We start from the raw sequence: 8401 nt of genomic DNA, 5'->3' as shown, positions 1-8401 counted from the left end.
CAACAGGTATAAAGTTGTGGGTATGCAGGCCGAATATATATCATTGTATTTTTGCTTTGTGTTTCCCTGATGGCTAATTATGTTGAGCATCTATTTATGCCCTTATTAGAAATTTATACATCTTACTCAAAAAATTATGTATTGAGATCCTTTGCCCATGTTAAAAATGGATTGTCTTTTGTATTGAGTTGTAGACTTTATATATATACATATAAATATATATATATATATTCTGGATCTAAATCATTTAACAGATATGCTTGGCAAATATTATCTGTCATTTTCTGGGTTGTTTCTTCTATTTCTTGATTTGTCCTTTCATGCACAAACATTTTTAATTTTGATGATGTCCAATTTATCTATCTGTTCTTTTGTTGCTTGTGGTTTTGGTGTGATAGCTTAAATCATTGCTTAATCCATTGTTTAAATCATTGTTTAATCCGATGTCACAAAGATTTTTGTCTATGTGTTCTACTAAGAGATTTGTTGTTTTAGCTTTTACGTTAAGGACTTTAATCCATTTTGAGTTAATTTGTGTACATGATGTACTGCAAGAATCTAATTTTTTTTTTTTTTGCATGTGGATATCCATGTGCAAATGGTTTATTTCATTTGTTTGAAAAGACCATTCTTTTTTGTTTTGTTTTGTTTTGTTTTTATTATTATTATTATACTTTAAGTTCTAGGGTACATGTGCACAACGTGCAGGTTTGTTACATATGTATACCTGTGCCATGTTGGTGTGCCGCACCCATCAACTCGTCAGCACCCATCAACTCGTCATTTACATCAGGTATAACTCCCAGTGCCATCCCTCCCCACTCCCCCCTCCCCATAATAGGTCCCAGTGTGTGATGTTCCCCTTCCCAAGTCCAAGTGATCTCATTGTTCAATTCCCACTTATGAGTGAGAACATGCAGTGTTTCGTTTTCTGTTCTTGCAATAGTTTGCTGAGAATGATGGTTTCCAGCTGCATCCATGTCCCTACAAAGGACACAAACTCATCCTTTTTTATGGCTGCATGAAAAGACCATTCTTTACCCATTGAATAGTGTTGGCACTCTTGTTGAAAACCAGTGGACCACAAATGTGTGAATTTATTTCTGGATTTTCAATTATATTCTATTATCTATGTCTATCCTATGCCAGTACCATGCTGTTTTGATTGCTATGGCTCTGTAGTAAATTTTGAAATTAGTGTGAGACCTCCAACTGTGTCCTTATCTTTGAATAATTTTTGTTATTTTGGGTCAGCTTGTCAATTTTTTTCAATTTCTGCAAAGAAGTCAGCTAGGATTTTGATAGGCATTGCATTGAATCTGTATATTAATTTGGGGAATATTGCCATCTTAACAATATTGCAGGGCATTTAACTTATTAACATTAAAACGAACATAGTGTGTGTATCACTTTTTAGATAACAGTAAAACAGAACTTGTTCATTTACAAAATAATGTGCTAGTCCCTTTTTAAGGCCTCCTTCTTAACAAGTGTCACATCTCCATCTTATGCTGTTTCTAGGTGGTCCTTTAAAGACAGAAATAAAGACCTTGCTGTGAGAACTGGGTCAGTTGGAAAAAGGGCAGCTTTGATCTTGAGCGTTCTTGGTTTTGCAGGCTCTCTTCACACAGTCAAAGTCTGGGTAAGGGAAGATGAAAACTCGTTTATCAAGAGAATATTATCTGCCAAGCCTTGTGCCTTGCATTTCTCCATTACATAGTCCCACTCAATCTTTGCAACAACCTTTTACATGGGTATAACAATTCCAGTTTGCAGATGAGGAAGCGAAAGACTGTGAAGGTTAACAACTTAGATTGAATTCACTGGGCTTTTAGGTGGCAGAGGTAGGAGTTGAATTAAGGTTGGTTTTACTCCAGATACTATTCCCATACTCTGAGACCACTGCCAATATAAAAACATCTGTTCAAACCTTTGCCCATAGCTGGCAGAGGGGTCTCATCTTTCTTCGAACCCTAGTAGCTGTTGAGTTGTTCCCAGATGCTCCTTCCAGATGTTGAGGGTTACAAGGGAAGTCCATAGTCTGTACCAGAGTGCTTATCCAAGCTGACTTGCGCCCTGGCACAGTTCATCTCTCCAGAGGAGCTCTACTCAGGGAAGGGGATTTCCTTTTGTTCCAGGGCAGGACATCTAGTCAGACCAAAAAACTCATACTTTTTATTTCAGTGCAGATCTTCTCTCCTAGTAAACCATTTGAGATGTAGCTCTCAGTGACAATCTCAATGACAAGAATGACAAGAACTCATTTTACTGTAAAATAATAGATCTTTGTGTGTCTAGCTCTAGACCATAATACAGTCATTTCCAAGAATGTTAAATATATCAAACCGATTCAGATTATTTACCAAGGACTGTGCCTTCCTGAGCAAGTTGAGGAAGCGTTAACTTGCCTTCCAGGATAGAGATTGACCTACAACAACTGAAAGTACAAATTCAAGCTCCATGGGATGGGGAGCATTGTGGGATTATTCTGTATGATGGGCAGTGCAAAAATACCTCCTCCTCCTTCTCCTCAGCTGTTTGTGATTTCTCAGCCTCATCATTGGTTTTCTGTGCTTTTATATAGGATTATCACACAGGAAGAGTTTGCAGTCACAAACTACAGCCAATGTTATTCACTGACTTTTTTCACTCCCTACTGGCTTACAGATCATCAATTTTGATTTTTGATGTGATTTTCATAGGTGGTTTCTATATCTCTCCGTGGATCTGTAAGCAGGGGTCATGTTTTATATTCATAAAGCATTAGACAAGCTCTTGAGCTTGAGCAGAGGATCCACATGGGGGGATGCACTGAAGAGCCAGAGGCACATTCTGATAGTGCTAGAGAGTTTACAGAAAGGATGTGCGAAAGGGCATGACCTAGTCAGATTTGCTTTTTAGAAAACATACTCAAGCAGAATTATAAATTAGAAGGGAAAAGCAGAAGCTAAGTGACCAGTTCCTTTAGGCCTTCATTATTTATTTTCCTGGATTACGGCAATATTCCCCAGGAGTAATGGGAGTAAAGAGCAAGGAATAGTTTAAGAGATGTTTAATGGCAATAATCAAAAGAACTTGATAACTGAGGAAATGGTATGGGTAAATAAGATGACGGGAAATTCAAGAATGATGCCTAGATTTCTGATTTGAGTGGTGACATAAGAGAGAATATGAGGAGAGACTCTTATATGACAAATATAAAAGAACACATTCAGTTTGGGACAACTTGAGTATCAAGTGCCTTTGAAACACATTAGTGGAGATTTTGAGTAGATAGGTGGATTTATAGTAAGTATCTAGAACTCAGAGGAAATATATATGGGCTTGAGATATTAATTTGGAAGTTATGATGCAGATGGGGGCTAGAGACATGGGTGTGAACAAAATAGACCAGGAAAGAGTCCTGGGGGACATCCACATGTAAGGGATGGCTAGAAACAGGAATATAAAAAGGAACTAGAGAAGTGACAACCAGAAAGGTAGGAAAATGATCAGAAGAGATTGGTCACAGAACCAAAAGAAAATAGAGTTTCAAGAAGAGAGGAACAGTCAACATTCACTCAGTCAACTAAGATTTATTGAATGACTACTGTGTACCTGGGGATGCCTTCATGGAATTAAAAAGGAAAAAAATGCCTCCTCTGGTAGAGGTAACGTTGAACTGGAAGGAGTCAAACGATACACATAATACATAAATTGACAATAAAGTATGAAAGAAGTTGATAGATGTTATGAGAAAAAGGACCAGGGAATGCAGATCAGGAGTTCCAGTCAGAAAAGTTCAGTTTACACGGGGTGATCAGGGTAGCACTGGTTGATAAAGAAACACTTGAATATAGACTTGAGGTGAGAGGTGAAGATGGGGATATCCGAGAGAAGGGTGTTTGATCAGAAGGAATAGCCCCCATAGAGGCTCTGAGGTAAACACATGCCTGAAATGCTTGTGGAATAGCAAAGGAGCATTCTGCCTTGAGCTGAATGAATGAGGGGAAGAATAGAAGGGAATGAGGTGAGAAGGTAAGAGCATGGCACACACAGCGGAGGGCCATGTATGATGTAATTACAAGGATTTTGTCTTTACTCTGAGAGGGGTATGGAACCATTGGAGAGTTCTGATTTATTTTGAATGCTGTGCTGAGATTACAGTTAGGTGTGCAAGTGTAGAAGCAACTGCAAAAATCGAAGCATAGGTAAATATGGCTTGAATCAGATTGGTTGCAGTAAAAGTGGCAAGAAATGCTCAAATTGTACCCAGATACAATCGCGCACACACACACACTCATATTGCTTTTACGTTTCAGCTTCATTGAAATATAAATACAATAAAATTGCCTCACTTAATTATACAATTCAATTATGGGTCAATCAGGTTTTATATGGACGCTGTAACGTCTTTTGCAAAAATAAATGGAAATAGATGGATTTTCCTCCCAAGAGTATTGTCTTATGGTTTTAAAAGTATCACACAATGGTTTGGGCAATATAAGAGGGAAAATACTTGAGAACTAATAAAGAATTGTCTATTTCTACCTAAGATGGATGAGGGCTTGACATACAAATGTGAAGCATGGGCTTGCTTTAAATAGGACAAGGCCTGGCCGATACAGAAAGCACAGCTGGATGCTATCCCCACAAGCAAGAGACTGGTATTAGTGAGCAAAGATTTCTTGCCTTTGGATATAGATGGAGAAAATTGGAGTGCATACTAATGATGTCCACACATTGCACCAACCAGGGTCCATCTCGGCTTGTCTTGCTTAGGAACAGAAAGTGTCTAACAATGGATATACTACTGTGGAAGAGTCACTTGTCTGCATTTGGATTGCTGGCCAAAATTCACTCGGGGCAATGGTTACTACTGAAGGTGTTCCAATCGACCAAGACTTTTTAAAAGGTGAATAATAATAATGGCTATCATTTATTGAGTATCTACTGTATAGCAGGATAAGCATTATGATATTTTAACTTTTTATTCTTCACAACCTCTGATGTATTTTCATACTCTTGTTAAAATGGGGGAAACTCATGCTTAGAGAGACATAAAATGCAGTTCTAACTCTGAAATCTAAACTCTTAGTCCCATATTAGCCTAAAGGGGATCTATAATTTCAGCGATTCCATTGACTTGACAGCATGTGATTGAGTCAAATTGGAGCAAGAGCAAAACAGGTGGTGGGGGAACAGGATTGAGCATTTTTGGTACTGGGCTACCACCCTACTGGGAACAATAATTTTACTCACTTAATTTTATTTTTGGTGGGAAACCCCATTTTTTTTTTTTTACCAGAGACTTCCTCTATGAGGGAGGAAGAAGAGGTGTAGAGATTTAGGAAGTTAATAAAACATGTAGCTAAACCAATGTGGAAACTACTGGAAACATACAGGTTGGCTTCCAAGGCATTTTGCAACAACCTCGAATGGAATAAATACTATTACATTGTTAGAGTATGATGACAGGAGCTGCATGGAGAGGTGCTGAATTCCACTGAATAATTGAGGGCCTCCCTGGGGAGTCCAAAATGGTTGCCCTGTTTATGGGCAGGAAGAAAAATGGGTGACCCTATCACAGTGGGCCACAGTGTATACTCTAGTCAATAGGAAATTCAAGAAAAGTCACCAGGCCACCATCCATATGTTTGCCAGCAAAGTAAGCACCCCTCCAGAATTCCTTTAATTCTCACTTAGAGGCTGGGGAGCCAAATTTGTACTTGACCTTGCTCCTGCAGCAGCGGGAACCACCTCAGCTGTAACAAGGCACCATTACAATGATGAAGGACAATATGATTGGAAATCATTTATTATAGGGTGGGGTGAGTGGCTTCTTCAACTGTGATGCCATGATGGTTGGAGAAAAGCTGGTGGAAAACCTGAAGATCTGAGAAAGTGAGGTGAGCTCAATTGAGTACATGGCATTTTATGAATCATTAAGCCTACAACTATGTGCTGGGCCTTACTTTTCCCATCAGAGGAACAGTGACTCCTAGATGGTCATAGAGGGTACACTGGCCCAGCACAACTAACACTGCACCCCTTATGGTACAGATGTTAGTGAAAATGATATTAAGGCTTTCATTTATTTAATAACATACGAAATGCTTTAGTTGATATACCATTTAAAGGAGGGGCTAAGTTTGGTGTTCATAGTGCTCAAAATTATACAGTCAATGAGTTAAGATCAAGGAGTTCACCACGGAGCTAACGAAAAAGGGTTTCATTGATCCTGAAATTGATGGCTTTGCTCCTCATATGAGCACTGATGAAAGGAATGTTCTAGATTACAGATACTTATCCTGATATTATAGGCTATTCTGATATTAATCCACATGCCTACATCATTGGTTAACAGATCAGTCCAAGTGGCATCCATGCAACTTCGCCATTGGAGAGTTATCCTGCATGGATTTGAAAAGTTCATAAATGCTGCTTCTTGCATGAATATTTTGGTATTTTCTCTCAATGTGGGGGAGAAAACCTTTATCATTCAGGACTTGGTAATATGATCCTTCACACAATGAATTATTTATAACATTTTGATGTTAGATGTGTTGGTGTTGGTGAGATTGATGAGACCACATGGAATCCAGATAATGTTTATCCAGAGGAGTTAGAATACTCTAAATTACCAACTGGGAACATTATTGTCTTTTCTACAGTCAAACCTTATGATAGACATATCTTGAAAGCAGGTTACAAAATATGCACTTCTGAGTAAAGTGAAAAACAGTCTACCAAGCACAATGCTTCCACAATCAAAACAAAAATCACTGCTGAAGGTGGTAATGGACCAATAGCAGCAGAGATTAAGATCTTCATTATGGGAAATAGTTTGATAATCCCCGTTTTCTACTTGAATTCTAGAGGAGTAACTATCTTATTTACAAAATTTTAAAATACCCGAATTATGTCAGCTACATATATTTAAATATAAAAGGAATTTTAACTCCATTTGCTAATGTCTGTTCAAGAGAGTTTAGAATGAAAACCTAGTGGGGCTATTTATTTATTCTTACTGCAGGGTTTCAGTATACAATGTAAAGAGTCTTAATTTATAACATTAGAACATGGCATAGCCCTCCCATTTTGTAAAGCAAAGCAATTTGGCTTTACATATTATAAAATTAAAAGATATTTCTCATTATGAATTTTATTCTCCTGCAATACTGTTGGCTGAGAAGCCAGTCAATTCATGTCCACAGGGAAGAACTCATAAGCAATGATATTTGAATTCCCTGCATCCCCAGGGAGGAATCACAAGTGGCTGTAGAGAAAGTGGGACGTCCTACTATCTAAGGTGGGTGGGACTGGTGACAGGTGGAATTAATTTTGTGAGAAACTTCTTGATAGCAAAGTAATAGGTAGTTGGAGGTAGAAGTGGGCTGGGCCATGATACCCATCCTATCTCATTACCATGACCTCTGAAATGTCATAAACAAAGATGCCATGCAGTTCATTGCTTTTCTTATTGCAAATATTGTTGAGATAATTGTATATCACATGTAATTGTAAGAATGAAGAGAGATCCTGTGTACCTTTTACCTGTTTACCCTCAATGGTAATATAGCCTTGCTTCTTACTTGGCAGAAATGTCTATCTCTAGGAAATAGGACAAGGGTTCTCCGGGTAAAATACTAAAGTACATGTATAATAGGGCCACATTGCCAATTTCCTTTTTACCCCAAGGTTGGCCGCTTGAGAGAACATGTATAAATGTGTATGAAGGAATAACTATAGCAAAGGCTTAACCTCTATGGTAGGCAGCAGGCCTGTAATATGCAAAAGTTGACCTGACAAGCCCCAGTAAGGGAGAGGGGAAAAACCAAGACCAAACTTGCTCCCTGGTTCAGTGAGGTGCCAAAAACTGAAAAAGAACATCAAAATGGGTCCAAAGATATAGCGAAATAATTTGATTCCATGGGAAGGGTTTCTGCCATCAGCTATGGAAAACAAATAAAAAGTAATCAGCTGTAAAATTGCAAAGTGGTTGAGTCATCCCAGAGATCTGTCAGCATCAGGGACTGCTGTGTATATTGCAGATACAGGTAAGTAGAATGGCAAGCACAGGAGCAATCGGACAGTGACACTGGTACAGGATTAGCAGAGGGTAGTGGTAATAGTGGTGCTTGACACAGGTGTGTGGGAAGTCAGCAGATGCCACTCAAGTGCCTGGGGGCAAAGACCTCATGGGATGTGGAGAACAACTAAAACCTGTGGGGTACTTCAGGTATTAGCCCCTCCTCATTTCAGTAGGAGGTAAGGAACTTGGATAAGGCTAGAGTTCCAGCAATCATGCTTATAAGGCTGAGCTGTGGAATAATATATTTATCATTGTTTGGGCCCTGCTCCTCCAAGTCATTGTGACAAAGGAAAATGGCTTCAAATTTTATTTTGTGATGGACGATAT

Source organism: Macaca mulatta, chromosome X, assembly GCF_049350105.2.
Source record: "Macaca mulatta isolate MMU2019108-1 chromosome X, T2T-MMU8v2.0, whole genome shotgun sequence".
NCBI lineage: Eukaryota > Metazoa > Chordata > Mammalia > Primates > Cercopithecidae > Macaca > Macaca mulatta.
This window is presented reverse-complemented; position numbering follows the sequence as displayed.